Source organism: Pipistrellus hanaki, assembly GCF_964339955.1.
Source record: "Pipistrellus hanaki genome assembly, chromosome: 10".
Taxonomy (NCBI): domain Eukaryota; kingdom Metazoa; phylum Chordata; class Mammalia; order Chiroptera; family Vespertilionidae; genus Pipistrellus; species Pipistrellus hanaki.
The window spans coordinates 68,831,435-68,856,798 of record NC_140512.1 but is presented as its reverse complement, the minus strand read 5'-3'; the positions used below and the strand labels follow the sequence as shown (position 1 = coordinate 68,856,798).

At 47.2% G+C, this 25,364-nt stretch overlaps 1 long non-coding RNA gene and 1 pseudogene across 2 annotated transcripts; one reads left to right on the top strand and one right to left on the bottom strand.

Moving 5' to 3' along the window:
- Positions 1-1,435: 1,435 nt before the first annotated feature.
- On the bottom strand, positions 1,436-2,390 carry LOC311629310 (tubulin alpha chain-like; annotated as a pseudogene). Its single transcript has one exon. The product of its transcript is annotated as a tubulin alpha chain-like (transcript).
- A 15,417-nt stretch (positions 2,391-17,807) lies between these two features.
- Positions 17,808-21,741, top strand: LOC311629047. Its single transcript, XR_014796131.1, has 3 exons — positions 17,808-18,555; positions 19,450-20,709; positions 20,868-21,741. It is a non-coding gene; the product is annotated as an uncharacterized lncRNA (long non-coding RNA).
- Positions 21,742-25,364: the final 3,623 nt, after the last annotated feature.

Genomic DNA, 25,364 nt, shown 5'->3' with positions numbered 1-25,364 from the left:
AGAATACACTAGCCGGGTGCAACACTTTTTATCCATTCATCTATTGATGGACACTTAGGTTGCTTTCATATCTTAGCTATTGTAAATAATGCTGCAATGAACATAAGGGTGCATGCATCTTTTTGAATTAGTGTTTTTGTTTGCTTCTGAAGTGGAATTGTTAGGTGGTATGGCTGCTCTACTTTTACTTTTTTGAGGAATCTCCATACTGTTTTCCATAGTGGTTGTACCAGCTTATAATTCCATCAACAGTGCAAGAGTTTCCTTTCTCCACATCCTCCTCAGCACTTATTTGCTGATTTTTGGATCAGAGTCATTAGGATTGGTTTTCACAAGTCTGTCCCTTCTACTGCTTCATTGGAGGCAGGGACTGTATCTTAATTTCTTCAAACATACAGAGACCAGTACAGTGTCTGGTAGAATGTGGGAGTTGGTGTCTTGCTTTTAGAGTAAATGAATTTACAGATTGTGTAGAGGTAGATGGGAGAGATGTTAGGAACCCAGATGTCAGAAATATTTTGATTAATTGGTGTGTGGCATTCTAAGAAAAAAACCACATGCTTGATAGCAAGGCTTCAACCAGTTTTACCCCAACTTTATTATTTAATTGATTTATACCATTGTGTAAATTTAAGGTGTGGAATGTGCTGGTTTGATACACTTACATATTGCAATATAATTACTACTGTAGCATTGGCTAACACCTCCATAAGATCACATAATTATAAATTTTTTTTCTTTCTCCATGTCTTTACTTTTAAACATTAAGGGAAAATTGTACAGGTATACATAAAAAAAGGTAGACATGATTACAGGTAAAAGCAAAGAAAATCTAACCAGAAAACTTTATTGACTGTCAGCTGTTGAATCTGAAGTTCTGAGTAGACAAATTGCAGGGCTGAAAGGAAATAGTATTCCTCTCCTTCTTCCTCACCCTCTCCCTCAACAGAATCCACACCAACTTCCTCATAATCCTTCCCCAGGGCAGCCATGTCCTCACGGGCCTCAAAAAAACTGTCCTTCCTCCATGCTCTCACCCACGTACCAGTGGACAAAGGCACGCTTGGCATACATCAGTCAACTTTGTGGTCCAGGCGGGCCTAGGCCTCAGCAATAGCTGTGGTGTTGCTCAGCATGCACACAGCTCGCTGCACTTTGGACAGGTCTCCACCAGGGACCACAGTGGGAGGGTGGTAATTAATGCCAACTTTGAAGCCAGTGGGGCACCAGTCCACAAACTGGATGCTGCGCTTGGTCTTGATGGTGGCAATGGCAGCATTGACATCTTTGGGGACCACATCACCACGATATAAAAGGCAGCAAGCCATGTATTTACCATGGCGAGGGTCACATTTCACCATCTGGTTGGCTGGCTCAAAGCAAGCATTGGTGATTTCTGCTACAGAAAGCTGCTCATTGCCCTAACGGGTTTGGCTCAGTGGATAGAGCGTCGGCCTGCAGACTCAGAAAGCTGCTCATGGTAGGCTTTCTCAGCAGAGATGACGGGGGCATATGTGGCCAGCGAGAAGTGGATGTGGGGGTAGAGCACCAGGTTGGTCCGGAATTCAGTCAGATCAACATTCAGGGCCCCATATAACCTGAGGGATGCAGTGATGGAGGACACAATCTGGCTAATAAGGCGGTTAAGGTTGGTGTAGGTTGGGCGCTCAATATCGAGGTTTCTACGACAGATGTCATAGATGGCCTCGTTGTCACCCATGAAGGCACAGTCAGAGTGCTCCAGGGTGGTGTGGGTGGTGAGAATGGAGTTGTAGGGCTCAACTACAGCTGTGGAGACCTGGGGGGCTGGGTAAATGGAGAATTCCAGCTTCTTGCCATAATCGACAGAGACGTTTCATCAGCAGGGAGGTGAACCCAGAACCAGTTCCCCCACCAAAGCTGTGGAAAACCAAGAAGCCCTGAAGGCCTGTGCACTGGTCAGCCAGTTTCCGAATTTGGTCCAGGACGAGGTCAATGATCTCCTTGCCAATAGTGTAGTGTCCACGGGCATAGTTATTGGCAGCATCTTCCTTGCCTGTGATCAGCTGCTCAGGGTGGAAGAGCTGGCAGTAGGTGCCAGTGCGAACTTCATCAATGACTGTGGGTTCTAGGTCTACACACACTGCCCTGGGCACATGCTTGCCAGAGCCTGTCTCTCTGAAGAAGGTGTTGAAGGAGTCATCTCCCTCACCAATGGTCTTGTCACTTGGCATCTGGCCATCAGGCTGGATGCCACATTCTAGGCAGTAGAGCTCCCAGCAGGGATTGCTGATCTGGACACCAGCCTGGCCAACATGGATGGAGATGCACTCATGCATGGTTGCAGGTTTGCAAGAGCAGGAAACAGGGGTAGACACCAGGTTCCGGTTACTGTTCCCGACAAGCTAAGAGTTGAGGTAAGTAACACACTCTACAATTTCTTTTTTATGATGAAAACATTTAAGATTTATTCTCTGCCTGGCCAGTGTGACCTAGTGGTTGAGCATCAACCTGTGAACCGGGAGGTCATGGTTTGATTCCTGGTTGTGCCCAGGTTGTGGGCTTGATCCCCAGTAGGGATTGTACAGGAGTCAGCTGATTGATGACTCTCTCTCATCATTAATGTTTCTATTGCTCCCTCTCCCCTCCTATATGAAGTCAATGAAAATATATTAAAATTTTATTCTCATAGCAACTTTCATGTATATTATACACCATGGTCATCTATAATCACAAAGCTGTGCATTGGACCCCAGAACTTACTCATGTCTAACTGGAAGTTTGTACTCTTTCATCACTATCTCACTATCCCCAGAATCCCCCAATCCTGGTAACCACCATTCTACTCTCTCTTTCCTACAAGTTTTATTTTTTTAAATTCCATATGTAAGTGATAGCATACAGTATTTGTCTTTCTCTGTCTGACTTATTTCACTTAGCATAATGCTCTGAAGGTCCAGCTATGTGGTGGCAAATGGCAGGATTTCCTTCTTTCTCATTTAAGGCTTCCATACCTTGGCTATTGTGAATTATGCTGCAATAAACATGGGAATGCAGATATCTCCTTGAGATCCTGTTTTCATTTACTTTGGAAATATCCTCAGAAGTGAAATTGCTGGGTCATAAAGTAGCTCTATTTTTATTTTTTTGAGGACCTTTTATACTGTTTCCATAGTGGCTGCATTAATTTACATTCTCATTAACAATGCATGAGGGTTCCCCATTTCTCCACATTTTCATCAACACTTCTCTCCTATCTTTTTGATAATAGCCATCCCAACAGGTCTGAGGTAATATATCACTGTGCTTTTGATTTGCATTTTCCTGATGATTCCTGATGTTGAGCACCTTTTCATATACCTACTGGCCGTTTGTACTATGTCTTCTCTGGGAAAATGTCTATTTAGTTTCTCTGTCCATTTTTAAATCTATTTAAATGTCTATCTAGTTTCTCCTTTTTTGTTGTTGTTATTGAGTTAAGTTCTTTACATATGTTCAATAATTAACCCTCTATCAGATATATGATTTGCAAATATTTTCTCCTCTTCTGTAAGGTGCACTATTGTTTCTTTTGCTGTGCAGCTTTGTAGTTTGATGTAGCCCTTCAGTGAGGTCCCTATTACAATGGCCACATAGCCCGGGTATTGGGTGATCAAATGGGGCAAGAGTCTTTCTATGGTACCACATGCTACTTAGGGCAAGGACAGCTGAGAGTGGTGTGGGTTAGCTCGGCTGCAGGACGAAGGGCCTGTGTGGTCTCCAGGTCCCACATTCAGAAGGGCCCAGCTTAATGCTCTATTACCACTGTCTTTAAGTTCTTAACTTCTGAATAAGGGACTGCACATTATCATCATTTTATGCTGGGCTCTGCAATTGATGTAGCTGGTCTTAGCTTTAGAAGGTCAAGGTCTAGACCTGACTTTAGAAGGCCAAGCAAGGAGGGATAGGGCAAGGGGACATGGTGAGGGCAGTCAAGCCAGCCCAAAGCAGGGAGTGAAGGTAGAAGAGATAACATTAAAGGGTGAGGCTGAATTGCAGGGGAACCTCGTTAGGGATCAACCCCCTGCAGGCAGGTTGGAGGCAGCAGCAGAAAGATAACAGGTAATTGAGGACAAAGTCTCAGATTCCTGATTCTGGCCACAGCCCTGCCACCTCCTCTTCCTTGTTTACAGTTGGATCTTTCAGCCCTGTGCCCCGTACCAAAGACTGTTGCACCGGGGCTGATCTCTCTGAGAGCAAATGCCCACTTACTTAAAAAAAAAAAATTTCTTTAAGGTATCACATATTTGTCCTCATCCCCACATTCACATACCAAACCCCTTCCCATGCATGCCTCCCACCCCCTGTTTTCCGTGACCACTGGTTAGGCTTATATGCATGCATACACATCCTTTGGTTGATCTCTCCCCCTTATCCCCACCCTCCTCTACCTTCCCTCTTAGGTTTTACGATGCTTCCCTATCTCTGGGTCTGTTTTTGTTAATCAGTTTTTGATGTTCATTATTTCCCCTAGATGAGTGAGATCATGTGACACTAGAAATACACTTGTAAGAACCAAAAATGAGACAAACAATAATGGTTATGTTGAATCACTCTGTAGTGAGTTTCTTTCTGGGCCAACAGTTCTTTTGGATGGATGAGTCCCAATTTCAATGTCAAATATTTTAGTGCAAAAAATTAAATTTTAAAAGCTATCAAGACTATATTATAAAATTTCCAAAAGCCCCTGAATATTTAAATAAAAAAAAAAGGGGGGGCGGATAGTAGAAGAATATCATGTAAGAAAAAATATCCTGTAAGTAAATTACATCTAGAAAATTTTTACTTTAGAAAATTAACTTTTATTTGTAATGCTAACAGCAAGACACCCATGAAAAACACACATGGTGTCAAAATCGTTTGGGCAAAAAAATGAAAAAGGATCCCAAGTCAAATTTATAGAAAATATTCCTTTATTAACTTTTGGTCTAGAATATGTTTGTATATTTTCAGAAAGCAACTCCAAGACCATGTGGATTCCTGCAACAGAGGAATTGACAGGACTGCTCCAGCCATGAAGACAGAAGAAAAACAGTCCAGAGATGGCTGGATGCCTTGCCATATTAGCAGTCAGCAACTGTGCATCGCTGCAGGACCAAACCAGAGACAGTTGGACCTACATTACCACATTTGTCCACCATCCAGAACTGAAATATAATTGCTGACATGTACACATAAGGAACTGTTTGACATTGAAATTTCCCACTTACTTTTATAGAGCCAGGTCTGGAGGGAGGTGTGGGATCCCTTAACACGACCCGCGTGGTTCAGGCCCACTCGGGGTCCGGTTTCTGGAGAAGGCCGCACACTAAAATGAAGAGAGAGACTGGAAAAGAGTTAATTTGGGAAAATGGGGGCCAGGCGGGAAGTCCACCTCTAGTGGGAAGACTAACCCCTCTCTGGCCTTTTACCATTCCTTTTATTGAGATTCTGAAACAAAGACATCTCTTAAGGGGGAAGTTCCAACAACAGAAAATCAACTTACATTTACATATGATTAACAAATTAAAGTTGCCTCAAGCACCACTATCTTAACTAGACAATGAGTTAATGGCTCTGAATGGTCAGCTAGGCTAGCTCTTTTTACATTTTATCTCCAGTGACAATGTTAGGTTTCAGTTCCCCTGGCAGGGAGGTTGGGGACATTTGCATGATCAGGCACCAGAAGGCAGGAAGCCCTGGGGCTGTCTGCAACCAGCACCACGAAATGCAAGAGCACCCAAGTCTCTGTAGTTGTGCCCGGGGAGCTTCTTGTCCAGCTTAGGCTGTTGTTGTTCATCCTCTTCCTCCTCCTCCTCCTCAGCAGCAGCATCATTATTTTTTTTGCTAAAGGCTGTGGGGTTTCATAAATAGCAAGAAAGAGAAGACATATATTATCATATATTATCCACATCAGTGGAGGGATGGATGAGGCCCAGGGAAGCCACTCAGATAACAGCCAGAGGGAGAATCAAGGCCTTAGGCCCTGGTGGGGCTGGGCTGAGAGAACATAAGGAGGCTGGGCTTTCAGAGCCCTGATTCTGTAGGATCAGCACCAGGCTCCACATGGCAGCTTCCACGCTGTTCTGTTTCATTTACTCCCTGCTGGGATTCAGTACAGCCTTGTGTTACAAGTTTCCACACCTGTGAGCTGTGTCTTGTGTTTTTGTCAAAGGGAGGTGACCCTGCAGGCAGGGAACCTAAAGGAGGTGATACTTTAGGGATAAACAGAGGCTACTAGTCAGCTCTTCTCGACATTTAGGAGGGTCCTTTTCAGCACCTGACCACTCACGGAGGCCCAGGCATGGCTGTGCCAGGAACCCTGTGCACGGTCTTGCTGAAATCCTAAAGATGACAGTGTAATTGGCACCGTCCCCGTGGCTGCACAGCGCTTCAGTGGCAGAATCGGGATCTGTACCCGGTCTCTCTGGCCCCCAATCCTGCAGCCATCCCAGGGTTACTAAGACTTGTAAAGGCCCCACTGGTTTTTGGGCATCTTCCTTAGCAGTTTGGTCTGCGGCTCTATTTCCTCTGGCTTCAATTGTCTCCCCTTTCTGATGCCCTTTGCAGTGCACTATTGCAACTGCTTTTAGGAGTCAGATGGACTCAAATAAGCTAAAATATCTTCCTTATTTTTAATGTTCTTTCTGGCTAAAGTTGGTAATCCTCTTTCCTGGGGGATGGCACTGTGTCCCCATTGAAGGGCCTGGATTAAGGCCAAAAGTTCAGGAACTGTGCCCAAATGGTGTGGTCCAGGGTGACTACTGCTGCCCCTGTATATCAGATCCCATCCTGAACGTAACTGCTCCCATCTGTGAACAGTACCTTGTCTGGTGATGATGGCAGGACATTTGTCAGTACTGTGTCTGTTACCTCTATGCCATCATGAATGGGTTCCTCTGGATCATCTGGAAGCAGGCTGGTAGGGTTGATGGCCAGTGTCTTATGAAACCGGATGCAGGGCTGGTCCAGGAGAAGAGCTTGGCACTGGGTAATTCTGGTGTTTGACATCCATCTCTCTGGAGCACCCGAAGGAGGGTCTCAACGGCATGGGGTGTTGTCAGGGCTAGCTCCTGGCCCAGAGTCTGCTTATCTGCCTCCTTCACCAGCAATGCTGTGGTGGCCACTGACTAGAGGCACATTGGCCACTCTGCTGCCACAGGGTCTAGCCTCTTAGACAGATAGGCTACAGGTCTCTTCCAGGGACCTAGAGTCTAAGTGAGAATCCCTTTGGCAATGCCCCTTACCTCACTCACTTCATGACATCTGGCAAGGCTAGGGTAGGTGCTGAGACGAGAGCCTTCTTTAGCTCCTCATAGGCCCATTGTTCTACTTCAGTCCAGTTCAGCTGCTGCATTCCTCTAGTACGTGTTCCTTCTTAGGTCTACAGTCCTTGATGTCCAAGGAAAACAGTCAGTTTGTCTGGTGGCTCCCTGTACTGATATCTTCCTAGAGGTCCCATCAGCTTTGTCAAGACTGAATAAACTGCCCCAGTGCTCACCAGGAAATTAATAGGTTTGCCTCTCACTTGTAAGGTTACTTGTGGGGGCTTAATGGAAAGGAGCCCCGGTCCTGTCAGTCCTCTTCCTCTAAGTTAGAAAAAAACAAAACCTTTGGAGTCTAAGTCTCCCTTCCTGCCTTCCTCCCTTCCAGCTAACCTGCCAGGATGTCCTCCCTTCCTATTGGCTGCTGGCTTTCTCTTCCTTTCAACCCTTTCTTGTTCCCCTTCTCATCACATGCACAACCTTCATAAAAACTTTCATTCTTTTAAATTAGCCTTCAAATCCTTTATGTTCTTTAAAAATGCATAACCATGCCTCAAAACCTCCCATTATTTTAAAATATTTTGAAAAGGCAGAGGGAAGAGGGAGCAGGTCCAGCACTCTGTTCCCAGGTCTCCAGCCGCTTGAAATTTAAACTGCCACATTTTTCCTACAGATAAAGATCTCAGATTCTGATAAGCCTGGAAAGGGGAACGGGAGAATTTCTAACTGCGCCTTTAAATCCCCTAACAGAACATGGTGAAAAGTGTCCAAGGAGTCTCCGAGGGGTTTTGGGTCTCCTTGGGTCGCAGGGGGTCACAGGGGAATTTTCTCTCCTGCTGCCGCCTCCATCTACTCAAAACAACTTCTGGAGGTGGGCGGAGGCAGGGAACTCGTGGGTCCCAGGTGGCAAAGTCTTGTGTGTTGGAGCTCACTGGTCCCAGGTGGCGAGCTTCCACCAGGGCGTTTCCATCTGGCAGTCCGCCACTTGCCTCTTGCTAGCGAAGGTGCCGTGGGGGAACCTGTGACCCTACAGTGCAATCAGACTCCCTGAGCTTTCTGAAAAGCTCCTCTGCGTGTGTTTTTATTAATATTACTGATTTTAAAACTATAACTTAAGAGTTGACACACACACACAAGGACCAAGCTGCCCTCAAAATATTTTCCTTTTCTTCTAAAGATTTTACAATGTACTGTAATAATTAATCACATTAAACTTAGATGGCCAATTGAAACAAACAGTTCTGAGACCGTTCCTCCACCACTGATGAAGACTGGGTGGAGGCAGGTGTGTGAAATAAGATTCATTTAGTTTTTGAGCTTGCTGGGCAGACTTGGTGACTTTGCCAGCTCAAGCTTCCTTCTTGTAAATATGGTAGTTAATTTTAGAATTTGGTCTCTGCTTTTAACCTTTTTGGACCATAATTGTTACAACTTCATACCTTCAAATTAATAAACATATAAATCCTGTTAGGTGGGCTGATTCCCCTCTGACAGAAAGCAAAGCACCCTTGGGAAAAAGGAATCCCAGTGGCCACTCAGGGCGATTTGCTAGCTGTCAGAGCCCTCAGCTTTAAACAAATTAAAGGTTTCTTTCTTTCTCTCTCTCTCTCTCTCTCTCTCTCTCTCTCTTTTTTTTTTTTTTTTTTTTTTTTTTTACAGATTTTCACACTTACATGAACAAATAATTATACCCAACCAGACAAACAAAATATCAAACAAACATCTGTACTTATACCCTCTCAGTAAACAAGTACTATTACAATGTTTCAGCAAAACAGAAATGGTACTCATATTGGACAAAGAAAACAAGACTAATACTCTAGGAACTGTGAGGGGAAAGTTATCCTACAGACCAGCGTTGACCTGGGAAAAAGAGTGGTTAAATCAAAAGCATTAACATCAGAGCCGTATTCGTCCGCCCGTTTTCGGAAATCCTGAAAATTCTTAAGAAAACATTGCAACGGGGTGGAGGGTCCAGACGGACCCTGCCCCATCCTCACCGTACGAAAAAAAGACACAAACAGCAGACTAACAAAGACAACACAACACACAGAGACCAGACACACCTGTCCGATCCCACTCCTGACACCACAGACCTGTGAATCCTGAGCGCCGTCGCGGCGGGATTCTGGACCTGGAGGTTACGCTGCGTCCAGCCCTCCCAGGTTCCCCCAGATTGGAACGTTCCCCCGACCAGACCAGACCAGGCCTTACCTCAGTCTGAGGCCCAGATGGCTTCAACTACCAGATCGCCGTTTAGTGCGGAGGTCACTCTGTCTCCCTGGAACCCGGGACGGAGATCAGAGTGTCCTCCCTGGGGTGTCCATCCACTGACAACGAGGTCAGAGTGGATCTCGCTGGGGGCCTCCAGATGTTGTGGGCGACCCGCGAATGACGACCACCAGTCAGCCAAATTGGAACTTAGGAAGCCTTTATTACGAACTCGGGTCCGGGCTCCCGTCTCCACTGACACAGCAGCGAGCAACGAGAGCCCCGACCCCCTCTAAGCATGCTACCTTTATCCCCGTCTTAGAGATGCCTGGCAGATTATGATTGACTAGAAGTTTTAACAAAGAAACGTCAGTTATAAGTTATAGAAAAATTCCACTAGTACAGTAACATTTAAAGTTTATACAACACCTGGGGAGGGGGTTTATTTTCAGCTTAAGCAGTCTCTGTTTCACCTGGTTTGGTCTGTTTGTCCTGCCTTGCGGCTACTGGTAACAGGACGTGCCTGCTTGGGGGTTGAGCCTTGCAACAGAACTATTTTATGACTAAAAGTTATGGTACATTCTTTGTTATGGATCTGGTTGCTCGTTCCTTCCCTGGCCTGGAGTCCCGCCTCGATAGGGTCTGGCTGGCCATCTGGAGCCCTGCCTTGACGTGGGTCTTGCCGGCCACAACAAAAGGAGATGAGAGAAAACAATCTGTCTCTAACAGCCAATGAGAAGGGAGCCTGAGTACAGCTCCCTTCTCATTGGCTGTTCCAGGCAGTTTGTTTATTGGCTGCGCGGATGCTCTAAGCCCAGCAGTCCTCACTCTGGACTGCGAACAGCGCCACCTCCTGTCGCGGTGGCGCAGCTTCGGGGAGCTTGGAAGCCCTTCTGTTCTGGTTTCCTCTTCAGCCAGCCAATGTGAATGCCTGTCCGCTGTGGGCAGGCACTAAGCCAGGGACTGACTTTGGAATTGGATGAAAAATACAGTGACAGTTAACATGGTAACAACAATGGGAGGATTTGTGATCTCCACCCTGGTGCATTGGTTGTGCCTTGCGGGGTCTAGAGGAAGGGGAATTACCTGAGATTCCAAAGGTTATTGTAGGTGCAAAAGACGATAGACAACCTAATTAAGGTAAAGACTGACCTTTGTCAGGGAAGATTCTAGCCTAGGACATACCTGTTACAAACTGCTTTTTGTTAAAAAGTTTCATTTTATGGGAGGGAACCAGTGGAGGAGAGCAATGAGGGTGGGAAAAGGTGGACATCAGTAAGTAATCTCAACAATAAAGATTAAAAAAAAAAAAGTGTTCATTTCAGACCATCGTTTGTGGTTACTATAGATCGGAATTTGCAAGGCCACCACGCAGGCCTTCCCTGAGCTTGTCAGGTTGGCACGTGGCCCCTTTCCATCCGCACATGAATGAGTAGTGGCTCCTGCAAACTCAAGCTCTCTTATTATACTTTTGCCTTTCGGGTCTTGCCACATGCCCTGATCGGAAGAAAGCCTATCAATCTAGTTTCTAGGGCAGAACCTAACTGGCTTCCACAAATTCTATTCTGAGCACCCACATTCAACCCCGTGCCTTCAGGCAGAAAACCGCACGCCCAGGCTGGGCGAGGCTAATCTGGAGGACGTGGAGTCCCAGAGGAATTCTGTGCCACCTTCCATCCAGCTAGTGTTCCTTCCCAGGCAATGGAGTGACAGGAAAGCCCAGTTCTCTTCGGAACAGGCGAAGGGAACTGGCGTTGCCCCAGGAGCTAGGTCGAGCTGGGTGATGCTTCCAGAGACCCGCTCCCGGGGACATCCCCAGGTGAGAAGGAGGGAGGTGCAGACACATGGGACCCAGTCCTGACTTCAGGGTTTACCTTCTCGTTGGGGCTAGGCAGTTACAAAGAACACGCAGAGTGAGTATACCTGCCAGGTGGGGGGTTCCCGTGCGAGGAAACGTCCCCTATTTGAGAAAGGATTGTGGACACACGTGGGGGCCAGGTGTCGCAGGAGGTGGGGTGGGCGTGACCGCATACACTGCAATGCGGGCTGAGCGGAGGGGGCCTAGGGGAGACGGCTGGTCCCCGGGGCTCCAGGAAGCTCGCGGAGGGGTCCGTGGCAGCCCTTGGAGGCGGGGATCAAGACTCTGGGTGGGGACGGCCTGGGTGTGGAGGGCCCTTAGAGGCCATGGCTCTACTGGTCTAGAGGCTCCGACAGCTCCCCAGTCTGAGTTCAAGGCCAGGTGCTCGCGCATCAGGGCGTGCGCTCTCCCTGGGCCTGAGCACAGCTCCCTTCTCATCTGCTGTTGGAGGTAGATTATCTCTTGGCTGCCAGGATGCTCCTAGCCCGCAGTCCTCACTCTAGACTGCGAACAGCGCCATCTCCTGTCGCGGTGGCGCGGCTTCGGGGAGTTTGGAAGCCCTTCTGTTCTGGTTTTCTCTTCACCCAGCCAATGTGAATGCCTGTCCGCTGTGGGCAGGCACTAGGCCAGGGACTGGCTTTTCCTGCATGGTGGGGACAGACAGATATCCCTCAAGCCCTTGGGGATATAGCACCACCCTTCTAAATTCCTCTCGTCTGTTGCTAGGCCTTCAAACCATGTCACCCTTTATGAATTCAGCAATGGAATGGGAGCTCGTACCCTGGGAGCGTCTCCGCTATTACATTTCTGTATCTCATTTAGTCCTACGTCTAGCCTCGGCTTCTTTTATTACTGCATTCCTCATTATTTGTGGCTTTAAACATTTCCGGAACTAGGAGTATCCTCAATGTTGGTTTTATTTTCGTCTTGAAAGTGCTGCTTGGCATATGAATTCCTTCTTTTAAGACGGTGCTCGCCAATGTTCGGGAGTGTGTTCCCAGTTTGCTGAGGCTTCTTAATAGCTAGAGTGCCTGGTTGGGATGTGCCTGCATAAGGTCTGATACAATAACGGGACACCCTGAGCCCTATTCATAGTCCAAAATAGGGACTTTACCACTTAGCTTTCCCTCTTAGATTTGGGTTATCTTTCAAATTTTTAAGTCAGATTATAACCTGTAAACTCGTGCCGAGGTGGCTGCACCACTTCACTGAAATCTGCATTCCTGCTGTCATTAAGATTTGTATAAAGAATTCTTTAGTTCTTTATTTTTATTTTTAGTTGTAAAATATAACATATATACAAATGCGCATTAAACATGTAAACTTTATTGCTTGATCAGTTAGAAAAAAAACATATATCTTCAAATAAAAAATTAGCTCATAGTCCCAGAGGCACCCCCAATTACCTTATAATGACCCCCTTCTTTCTCACTCTGCAAGGGACCCATGTAATGGCTCATGTGAAAATCACCTACTTGCATTCCTTTAAACTAGTGTTTGCCATCTATGTATACATCCCTAAAGGTTTTGCCTGTTTTGAATTTTACATAAATAAAATCCTACTGAAGCTATGTTTTCATGTCCTGCATATTTTGTTCAATTTAGTTGAGTAATTGGTTGTGATGTGATGTAATGCATTGGGAATTTGCAACAATTTATGTCCATTCTGCCAGAGGCTTGTTTCCGGGTATTAGGATAGTTTGGAGGATTGTGAACAATTTTTCTACCACCCATTTGGTACATGTGAGCTGCTGACTCTGTACCTGCGTGTATACTTTAGGATGCAATGAGGCAGCCATAAGCCACATGTCTGTCTGACTAGTTCATGCATGTTTTTCAAAGTGGTTCTTGTATGTATCTTCCCAATGAATCAGCAGGCCTGTGTCTCACTCACAGGCCGGTTGGGGCTGGACGGAACTAACATCTCTATGGATGCTCAGGCAAGGTGGGCTGTGACAGGGGCTGACTCCAGTTCAGAACTGGGGTATCTGGTTCCTGAATTGTGTGTCCCTGAAACGAGACAGGAGGCAGTGGAGCAGTCAGAAAACCCCCATCTACCTTCTAATTCTGGGATTTGGGGGATGAAATAGCATGGTTCTAACCAATTATCTCAAAAAGAGAAGGTGGCATGGGGTACCCACAGTGCCTGACACATGGAGATATTAATAAATATTTGTTTAATAATGAATTAATAATTTTCAAAGAATTGTGTGAAAAATTTATTTTTTTCTAGTTTCTCAAGAAGAAAACTCTGTAGCCACTAGGTGGCGGTGTTGCTCACATTTAGATGGCTTATAAGGGGGAATTCAGATGTGGCATCATTATTTGAAATAAAATTCAATCTTGTTTCAATTCTGTCTTTGAACTCGTTAATCATTAAGTTTTTCTTTTAAGGGAAAATAGAAAACTTTATTTTATGACTCTTCAACAGAAAAATCCTTTACATATTGTCAATATTGTTTTATATACTTAGTTAAACAGGATTTCAAATGTGGGTAAATATGTCTTTAATTGCAAAATTTCAGAGACATGCTGTGCTTTTCCTGGATCATGGTGTAGCTCAGTAAGAAGCTCCACATTGAGGACTCGGGCAGCATGGGCTTTCAATCTTTCTTCAGTCTGAACAGTTTCTGGTTTATGTGCAGGGCAGCTCTCCACGTTGGTAGGTTGGTGAGGGATGATGAAGGATAGGACATCCAGTCACTTCAGGTGTCTAGGATGTAGTCTTATTTTTACCACTAGTCAGCACCACAAAGTAGTGTGTTGGGATGGGAACACTGCTGTTAACTACATATTCTGTAATTTCCTTTGGATCATTAAAATGACCATCATAATTATAATCAAATACTAGTCCACTAACGACATTTACTCCATTTCTTTCTATGGCATGTTCTAGGAGAAGAACACTGTGGAAGTAATCCCGTATATTTTTTTTTTTTTGAATGCTTCATACATAGGAACCTAATTACTTATAATTAAAGCACCCTATTGATGATCAGAAGTCCTATTGTATACAGGAGGATAGAGGAAGCCACGGGTGATATTCTTGTGTGGTAAATAGAAGAAAGTTTTGGCTCTCAGAAGGAGCAACCTTGACATCAGTCCTCAGACAGACTAGGACCAGGGGTCCTCAAACTTTTTAAAGTGGGGGCCAGATCACGGTCCCTCAGAGAGCTGGAGGGCCGGACTATATGAACTACTAATTCCTACTGTAACACCTCGGCTGTGCTCACTGCCCAAAAAACCTGGCGGGCTGGATCAGACTCCTCTGCGGGCCGCATGTTGTCCGAGGGCCGTAGTTTGAAGACCCCTGGCTAGGACAGTGGGAGGAAGAGGTGAAATGCCTTCCAGTTTGGGGACTGAATATGAGCTCCACCTGCGCACCTTGGTAGCTTTTCTAAGTCCACTGACATATTCCCTGTGACAAAGGAGACAGTGTTCCTTGTTCTTTTGCAGAACCCTGGGCCTCTCACATGGCAAGTTTAGTTTCTTTGTCGCTGTCATTTCATAGTGAGGGAGATTTAGCATTACCGATTCTACATTAGAATTTTTTTGGTAGCTCAGTGCATAAACAATCTAGAGTATGTGTGGCCTATGGAACAGCCACAAACTGAACACTTGGACACTTCTGCCTGGGATGGCTCATGAAAAGGCACTTTCAGATGATGGTTTAAACTACTGTGGGTACCCTTGTTTGGTGCTGGTTGGTTGTGTAGAAGATCACACATTATAGACTTTAATATGGCCAAATGGTTCAACTTCAGTCTTTTCTTTAAAATGGAGTCCTTGTGCCAAATAGATAGCCACCATGGCCTTAAACTTATTGTCAAAACCACGATCACCTAAGTCAGTAATTTTATGGCCAAACTGGATGTAAATTCTTTCCATTTTTCATTCAGATAAATGAATGTCAGTTTGCCCTGCTGCTCAGAAGTGGTCTTTTACTGTCAGAATCTGGCAATCTCCTTTTTTGATTGTGTCTGATGGATCTGAGTCTCTTAGAGACCCAATTCTCTCTGCCAGACCCTTCACACCCCTCTTCCCAAGCCCCTCTGGGCTCTGTCTCCTGGGTGACCCTCCTCTTTCCCAGCAGCCTCAGAGTTCTGGATCTTTGCTTTTCTCTTCTGTGGGAAATCAGATGTCATGCCACTCTGCCTTTTTTTAAAATTCAAAATCCATTTGATTATTTGCAAATACAGTGAAAGCGACAGGTTCCTATTTCCTATAGGGAAAATGAATATACAAAATTAGAGATGACTTTAAAATGTGACATAGAGATAGAAAAATAACCCCCAATTCATCTCTTCATCACTATCTTGGTATCATTATAAATTGTCATTATACTAAAAGTGATATTTCCCCCCCCCTGTGTAAATCTGTGAGATTTAATATATATAGTCATGAAACCAACACCATGATCAGGATGGATAGTATCATTACCTTCAAAACGCTCCCTGTGCTAGCACTCCCTTTTTAGTCATGCCGAAATGTTGCTGTACAACATGGTGCCAATACTCAACAACTGAAAACACACACCGTTCTGCCGCCTCCTTTGCCAGAGAGTTTCTTTTTTCTTCTTCTTGGGCAATGGGCCATTTTTTATTGAATTATTTTCAAGATTTTTTTCTTTAGTCTTTAGCAGCTTGATTACAATATGTCTGGGCTTGTAGGTTGTTGTGTTAGCCTCCTTTGGGTTCAACTGAGCTACTTGAGTTTGCAGGTTTATGTCTTTGCAAAGTTTTCAACCTCATTTCTTCACAGACACACAAAAGTCATTGTTCTGGATATCTTTTCTATGCCTCTCCAGATATTCTTCCCACCTTTCTCTGGCCTTCTCTGGCCCCCAGATGGGTGTCTCGTATGGATCACATCAATGGGCTCTCTTGTCCTATGACTTCCTTCTTGGTTGGTTTGGTCAGTAGGAAACGTTAGCAAGATCTTAGCGGAGGGCAGTTTGGGCATTTACTCCCCAGGGCCCTCATTGGCAGATTATGTCAGGCTGGCTGTGCTTCTCTGGGAAGCTCAGTGAAGCACCCTCTCCACCAGTTCACTCTGTTCCCCGGACTGAAACACAGTTAGTACTTCCTTCCTCACCTTTTGGCCTCAGGGGTGCTAACCCCCTTCCCGACCTACCTTGATTACCAACCCCAGTGTTGTATCTATAAGGTTCTCCCTCCTCCAACTAGAGGGTGGAGTTATGACATTACTGGCATCTGTCACAGAGACATCTCCAAGACACTGAGCCATCAATCAGCGCCTGCCAAAGTGTCCTGGAGCCCACCCCTTCCTGTTCTGCCCTGGATCCAACCCTCTCCTGTTCCTCCCCTTAAAAAGACCCCCAGACCAGCCACGTGCTGCTGATCCTCCATGTCCAGGTGGCAGCCCGGCTGGGTCCATCCCCCCCTCCCAACTCCTTCAATTCTGATTTCTCTACATCCATAATGAGTCCCGCTCATTACTGGGGAATAAACTTTACTTTAAAACTCCTTGGTGGTCAGTTTCCTGCCCCTCTAACCTTATATCTTGGTGCGAAACCTGGGCACAGGGTGAGTACTCTGTAGGACATTTCCCGGTCTGGGGTACACCCTCTCCTCCCCCCCGTGGCTCAGGAACCCTCAGGCTTCTCTCCAGCTCAGCAGCTTCAGAATCAGCGGGAAGCCCGTCCCTATTTATTCCTAGGGTCATTCTTCCTGCTTCTCTCCCCGTAAACTGGTAAACTGCGGCCGCATCAGAGTTTGCCTCTGGGCCTCCCAGGGAGGCCAGTCATGGTTGGGGGTAGAAGACGTTCTCCCCCTCCCTTGGATCTCCGGCCTTTTGGCCTAATCCGGACCACCGCGGGCTGGGGGGGGCGCCCTCCTGCCATCCCTCGTGTTCCTGGTCCATAGCTTTGGCTCCGTTGGGACGCTGGTCCTTGGCCTCCGCTGACCTGATCCTAGGTTTCAAATAGGGAAACCAAAACCTGGTACCTTAGGGTGCCTCACGAATCTGGCTACTTCTGTAACGGGACTTAAACATCCTCGCCTGACCTCAGTAAATTCAGCCAGGAAGTCGCCCAGGGTTCCAGGTGCCAGGCTCTTCGCCTTCCTCCCTCTGCCACTTCTGTTTCTGACTCCTGTTCTGTCCTCCCTGCTTCGGACCCAGCCGCCCCGATCCCCTCCCTGCAGCGCCGCGGCCCCGCAGCCGCCCCGATCCCCTCCCCGCGTGGCCGCCCCGGTTTCCCTCCAGGCCACCGCCCCGCGGCCGCCCGCAGCCGCCCAGGTCCCCCTCCCTGCTGCCGCCACGCGGCCGCCTCCCCACCGCGCCCCGCGGCTTCCGAGCCCCGGGCACTTCTGCTGGGGTTGCTCCACCACCGCCCCACGCCGGGACTGACTCGCGTGAGCGCTAGCGCAGGGTCGGGCCGGTCCCCGGCGATGGCCCGCTGGACTCGCGCACCCCCGGGTTCGCCGTTTCATCTACGCTCTCCCATCACCGCGCCGTGGCCGCAATGAGTCGCCCTCCCCCGCGGCTCCCCTGCAGTGGATGCCACAATCGCAGCCTCTGGTCGCCACCTCCGCGAAAGCCTCCCACCCGCGCAACACCTCCAAACAGCTAAGTGCTCTTCCATTGCTTAATTATGTGCGGCCTTGCCACCACGTGGCCGCCGCCACCTTGGCGAGTCCCGCCCCTTTCCAGTTCCCAAGGGACCGCCTTCATCTTTGCGCAAGGAACCCCTCCCCTCTCCAACCAAGTCTCGCCTCCTCAGGCCGGGACTGCCACGCCTCCTCTGGTGTACAGCCAGTCCCCCTCCCCAGGTAAGAGATCAGTTCATGGCATTTAAGGCTTTAATGCTCCTGAGAAGCAGGGCAGCATAAACCCGCCTTCTACAGGACTTGAGTCTGCAAAAAACGCACACCTTTGCTTGTTACCTTGGGGCCAACGGCAGCCACACACAACTGTGTGTGGTGGGGGTGCAACGAGAGGACCAGTGACACCTGGAAAATGCTTCAACTGCGGAAATGAACGTCACTGGGCAAAATGATGCCCATAACTCCGTGCTCCGACCAAGCCCTGCCCAGCCCACGTGGTCAAAGCAGCCTCTGGAAAAGCCGTCCCTGGAAAAGCGACAGGCCTTCTATGTCTCCGCGTGGAGGGGCTGTCCTTCCAGGTCATGACCCGCCGCTGGCCATATGCCTGGACTCGACACCACCCCGCCACCCCCGCCGAAAGCCCCGGGTGAAGCTCACGGTAAGGGTGTGCAGGTCTCCTTCCTGGTGGATATGGCGTGGGATACCTGTCTTTGCACTCTCTTTTTCCGGGCCATCGTTTCAGCCACGATCTCTTTCCAGGGTATGAACTGGCAAAAATGCTCTGTTCCCTCCTCTCCCTGCTTTCTATAAATGTCTTCAACAGCATACAGTAATGGGGGGAAAAAATTGGAAAGGAATTCTAAAGTTAACTGTTTACAAGAATTTTTACAGAACCCACTCACCTGGACAGTCCTGCCCCAGGGGTTCAGAGACAGTCATCTGTTTGGCCAGGCCTTACCCAGGGACCTTCCCAGCACATCAAGTCTCAGAGTCATACAGCTGGCCTCCACTGGTAACGTTTTCCCATCATTGGGATCCTCACCCAGCCCCTAGGGCCAGCCTTCACCCCAGTAGCCTACCTGTCCTAACAGCTTGATCCCACGGTTTGGGGACTGCAGCCCTGCCTCTGGGCTCTGGCTGCAGCTGCTGTTCTCATCATGGAGGCCCAGAAGATCTGCCTCCAGCTACCCTTACAGGTGCTCTCCATCATAGACCACAGTGATCCTGATCTCTCCTTGCCCCTCTCACATGCAGGGACTCCATCTCCTGTTCCTCCAAAGTCCTGACATCTCCCTAACCCAGTACCCAGCCCTGAACCCAGCCACTCTCCTTCCTGCTGCCTCCACCCAAACTTCAGCAAAGCACTTCTGCCCTGAAGTTTTCAGAGACCCTGAGTGCCTCTCTTCCCGCTCAACGTGTGCAGCTGCCTCACCCCAGGCAGCTGCTCCGGGAAGCCTCCACCCAAACTGCAGCAAAGCATTTCTGCCCCGAGGTTTTCAGATGGCCTGAGTGCCTCTCTTCCTGCTCCACGTGTGCAGCTGCCCCACCCCAGGCAGCTGCTCCTGGAACATGCTGACAGGTTTCTGCCCAGGACAGAACCAGCTGACCAAGCCTCCCGAGGACCACCCCTCCAGCCCGGGAACTCAGTTCCCCCCACCGCAGCCAGACTACTTGGCGATCCATCGTGGCATCACCTCTCCAGACTCAAGAGGACCCCGGAGCAGCATCACTTGTATAAATGTGAGGTGTTGGGCCCCACTACGGCCCACCTTAGTCGCCCTCCCCCTCCTCCTCCTCCCTGGGCAACCTCCGTGAAACCTATAACCAACACAGCACACGCGTTACCCGGCAAGTAGGAGCTCAGGACAGCCCTCTGGTCAGACACCAGGCAGAGATCCTGATTGCTGTCAACCTCCATGTTCAACAGTGGCTGACTATATGCCTGCTTTGCTTATGACCAGTGGAACCCAGACAGATTAATTGACATGTCAACACCTATGAAGGTTCCCACTGGTCAGGTTGTGTCATCCATAATGCCTACAAAGAGGTCAAGTCTGGCCCCTTTTTCTGTAAGGACGGGATCTTCAACATCAGGGTCTGGGACCCCTGGAACCAGCGATGGGTTGCGGGAGTTATGGGAAAACTATATTGGAGTGGTTGGAGCTCGACCCCTTCAGGGACCATCTATATCTCCCGGGAATATGTCACGGCCCAGGAGGCCCAAATCCAGGTCTCCAATAGCATCCTACAGGCTGAACAGTCCCTTAAAGGGAAGCTGCCTGATTCCCCCTGGGAAGAAGTCCTGTCTTCTTGGCTCCAACTTATCCAACACACTTAACTATTCCTTAATGAGAACCTCACCCTGCCCAATGTCTTGCCCTGCTTTTTATGTGTCTCTCTCCAAAGACCTTGGCTGGCTGCCATCCCACTCATGACTCCTCCAGGAACCCAAGGACATGGTGAATGTCAGCCTCCCCTGGCTGGCATTCCCCTCTGGGAACCCGGAACTCCAGAACCCAGCTTGCCCCCTCAGATATGCTACCAGAACAGCAACCCGGTAACTGGGGGACGGATCACCTGGAACTGTACCAAAAGCCACACCACAGCCAGTCCCACCAAAGCCAGCCTGGGCACCTTCTTTTGGTGCAACAGCACCGTAAGCAACTGCATAAACTCCTCTGACCCCGGACCTTGCTTCATGGTCACAGTAGTTCCCCAACTAACCTTGTATGGAGAGTCGGAGCTCGCCTGGTTGCTCCCTTCATCCCACCCCCGGGCCTGCTGGTCTGCCTTCCTCCCTGTCACGTTGGGGGTAAGTATCGCTGCCTCAATAGGCCTAGCTGGGGTGGGCCCCGGGTAACAGCATAATCCCTGCTCAGGATTTCAGTGACAAACTCCAGATAGCCCTGGAGTCTACCACTACCTCTTTAGCTTCCCTGCAGCGGCAAGTAACATCAGTAACCCAAATAGCCCTGCAGAACCGAAAGGCCCTAGACCTTCTTACTGCGGAAAGAGGAGGAACCTGCCTGTTCCTTCAAGAAGAATGCTGCTACTACATCAACGAGTCCGGAGTGATGGAACAGAATGTGCAGACCCTGACTAAGCTGAGTGAAGAATTACGTGCAAGACACTTGCAGGACAACTCTCTTTTTGGCTGGCTCCAAAGCCCTTTAGCTACCTGGGTCCTACCCTTGATAGGGCCCCTAGTTCTCATCTGCCTCCTCAAATTCATTAGCTCCCAGATCGCTGAAATGTCTCGGGTGACTGCAAACCAGCTCCTGCTCCATCCCTACACTCGGCTGCCCTCCAACCCACCTCTGCCTGACCCTGGCCTCTGACACCCCCCACTCTCTTCGTAGTCCCTGGTCATCAAAGAAGCAGTTAGATGATTTCGCCGCCCCCTATCACCAAGAGGCCAGGGAGGCAGGGAGGGAAGCCCAGAGCCAATGCAAGCATCTGCAAAGCCCCTGAATCCTGCCCAGACTTTCAATTTAAAAAAAAAAATATAATCAAAGAGTTTGGAATATAAGATTCTCCCTCCTCCCAACTGGTGGGCAGAGTTATGACATTACTGGCATCTGTCACAGAAACATCTCCAAGACATTGAGCCATCAATCAGCGCCTGCCAAAGTGTCCTGGAGCCCACCCCTTCCTGTTCTGCCCTGGGTCCAACCCTCTCCTGTTCCTCCTCTTAAAAAGACCGCCAGACCAGCCACGTGCTGCTGATCCTCCATGTCCAGGTGGTAGCCCAGCTGGGTCCATCCCCCCTCCCAACTCCTTCAATTCTGATTTCTCTACATCCATAATGAGTCCCGCTCATTACTGGGGAATAAACTTTACTTTAAAATTCCTTGGTGGCCAGTTTCTTGTGCCTCAAACCTTATAGTATCGTCACTTACAGTTTTTCCCAAACTTTGCTGGCATCTTTGTAAATAGTCCCTTTACCACACGCTTCTCAAATGACCCACTCTGAGCACGCTGAGTGTGCATCTGTTTTCTGCCGGGATCATGACAGCTAGAGTGTTTCTTTGAGGATCATAATTAGCCTTACTCTAACTGCCAAAAATAGTTTTCAGTCAGCTGTAAGCAGGGTACATTTTCCGGCTTCTGGGACTGTCCTTTAAATGATGGATTTTCTCTACAATATATTTACTGGACAGACTGACTTCTCATTATTTTTGAGGTGAAAAGGTATTAATTAGAGTAATGTCTGGTTGTAAGCAACAGAATACGTGAAATGACATGTTTCTTTCTCATATAAACATCTAGGCTGCACTCACCTCTTCCCATGACCACACCAACATTACAACTAAATTATGGAACGATCAGCCTGGAGAACCATCCTAAGACTCGCTGAACAGAAGTCCTATAACTAAGGAAAAAATGGAGAAACCACGTGGAGATTGGCAGAAACACAAAAGGGGCCAGCCCCACACCACATGAGAGGTGGAGAATACCGAGGGATATCTCAGCTGCAGAGGTCTCTCAGACCCACCCAAGGCTTCCCAGCCTGGAACACCAGTGCCAGGAAGAGGAGGCCATGTAATATCTGACTGTAAATATCAGTGGGGTTTCCACCATCCTCATGAAATGGAAGGCTGCCAGAAACCCAGACATCTTCTTAAAGGGCCCACATACAGAGGGACAGTGGCTAAGGGGGTGCCAGAAATATGCACGGCAGTTGGGTGCTACCTTTCCTGTGTTGAGCTGGGGCCAATTTAACTTACATTAGCCTAGCTCCAGCCTGAGGACTCCGTGAAACTTGGCCAGACCTCAAGGTCTGTAGGCCCTACTGGGTGGCAGCTGTACCCTGAGACTTTTGCTGAGGAAGAATTAACATTGTTAAAATGTCCATACTACCCAAAGCAATTTATAGATTCAATGTAATCCTATCAAAATACCAATGACATTTTTTCACAGACCTAGAACAAATAATTATATAAAGTCACAAAGACCCTGATTAGCCACAGCAATCTTGAGAAACATGAACAAACTTGGAGGTATCATGCTACTTGACATCAAACAGAATTGAGAACCCAGAAATAAATATATGTCTTTATGGTTCAATTAATCTATGACAAAGGAGGCAAGAAATATACAATGGGATAAAGGCAGTCTATTCAATAAATACTATTGAAAAACTGGACAAATACATATAAAAAATGAAACTAGAACCTTCTTATACCATATACAAGAATAAATTCAAAATGGATTAAAGACTTAAATATAAGACCCAAAATCATAAAACTCCTAGAAGAAAACAGAGGCAGTAAATTTTCTAACATTGCTCTTAGTAATATATATATTTTTCCTGATACATCTCCTTGAGTAAGGGAAACAAAGGAAAAAATAAATAAATGGGACTATTTCAAATTGAATTTTTGCATAGAAAAGGAAATGTCAACGAAATAAAAAGATAACCAGCTTGTCCTGGCCAATGTTCTAAGTGGTTAGAGCATCAGTCTGTGCACTGGAGGGTCAAGGATTCAGTTCCCTACCTGGGCTGAAAGTTCAATCCCCACTCTTGAGGGCACATGTAGGAGGCAACCAATCAATGTGTCTCTCTCACATAGATTTTTTTTTCTCTCCTCTCTCTCTCTCTCTCTCTCTCTCTCTCTCTCTCTCTCTCTCTCTCTCTCTCTCTCTCTCTCGTCTCTCTCATCAATAGGAAAAATACCCTTAGTCCTCCAGTGAGGATTTAAAAAGACATCCTACTGAATGAAAGAAGATATTTGCCAATAATCCATCTGATAAAGGGTTAATATCCAAAATTTATAAAGAACTCATACAACTCAACACACACACACACACACACACACACACACACACACACTCCCCCAAACAATCCAATTAAAAATTGCCAGAAGATCTGAATAGAAAATTCTCTAAAGATGACATACAGATGGCCAACAGATATATGAAAGGATGCTCAATGTCACTAATCATCAGAGAAATGCAAATTAAAACCACAATGAAATATCACCTCATACCTGACAGAATGGTTGTCATCAATAAATCAACAAACAACAAGTGTTGGTGTGTATGTGGAGAAAAAGAAATCCTTATGTACTGTTGGTGGAATTGCAAATTGGTGCAGCCACTATGAAAAATAGTATGGAGGGTCCTCAAAAAATTTAAAATAGAACTACTATTTGGTCCAGCAATTTCATTCCTGGGAATAGAGCTGAATAAATCCAAAACACTAATTTGAAATTATATATGTACCTCTATGTTCATTGCAGCATTATTTACAACTAGAGGCCCCAGTGCAAGAAATTCATGCATGGGGGTGTGTCCCTCAGCCCAGCCTGCACCCTCTCCAATCTGGGACCTCTCGGGGGAAGTCTACATGCTGTTTAGGCCCAATCCCACAGGGATTGGACATCCTTCTCACAATCTGGGACTGCTGGCTCCCAATCACTTGCCTGCCTGCCTGATCGCCCCTATCTGCTTATGCCTGCTAGCCTGATCACCCCTAACCACTCCTCTGCCAGCCTGATCAATGACTAGTTGCTCCCCTGACTGCCTAATTGCCCCCAACTGCCCTCCCCTGCCAACCCAGTTGCCCACAAATGCTCTCCCCTCTAGCCAGTTCACCCCCAACTGCCCTCCCCTGCCAGCCTGGTTGTCCCCAATTGCCCTCCCCTGCCGGCCTGGCCACCCCAACTCTCTCTCCTGAAGACTTGGTTGCCCCTAACTGCTCTCCCCTACTGGCCTGGTTGCCCCCAACTGCTCTCCCCTGCTGGCCTGGTCACCCTTAACTGCCTTCCCCTGCTGGCCTGATTTTCCATAACTTCCCTCCCCTGCTGGCCATCTTATGATTACATGGGGGTGGCCATCTTGTGACCACATGGGGGTTGCCATCTTGTGCAAGGGTGTGATGGTCAATTTGCATATTACCTCTTTATTATATAGGATAGCCAAGTTTTTTAAGCAACCCAAATGCCCATCAATAGATGATTGGATAAATAAGAGGTAGCACTATTTACAATGGAATATTACTTGGCTATAAAAAGAATGAAATTTTACCATTTGCACAACATGGATTGATCTAGAGGGTATTATGCTAAGTGAAATAAGTCAGGCAGAGAAAGACAAATACCATATAATTTCACTTCTATGTGAAATCTAAAGAACAAAACAAACAAAAACAGATTCAAGGATACAGAGAACAAACTGAAGGTTGCTGTTCTTGGTCTTTTGATTCTGCATCAATGTGAGAATTGGCTAATATGGTACTAAGAAAACTCTGTTGAAATTTTGATTGGAATCACATTGAAATTAGGTATAAACTTGGAGAGTGATGACATCTTTACAAAATTGAGTTTTCCCTTCCTAGACAGGTGCATATATTTCTACTTATTTAGCTATTCATAAATATTTTCCAATAATGTCTATGTTTATTAATGAATTGCCTGTCTAAAATTAGTACTAGCAAACTTTACCCCCCCTTTTTTCTGTTATAAA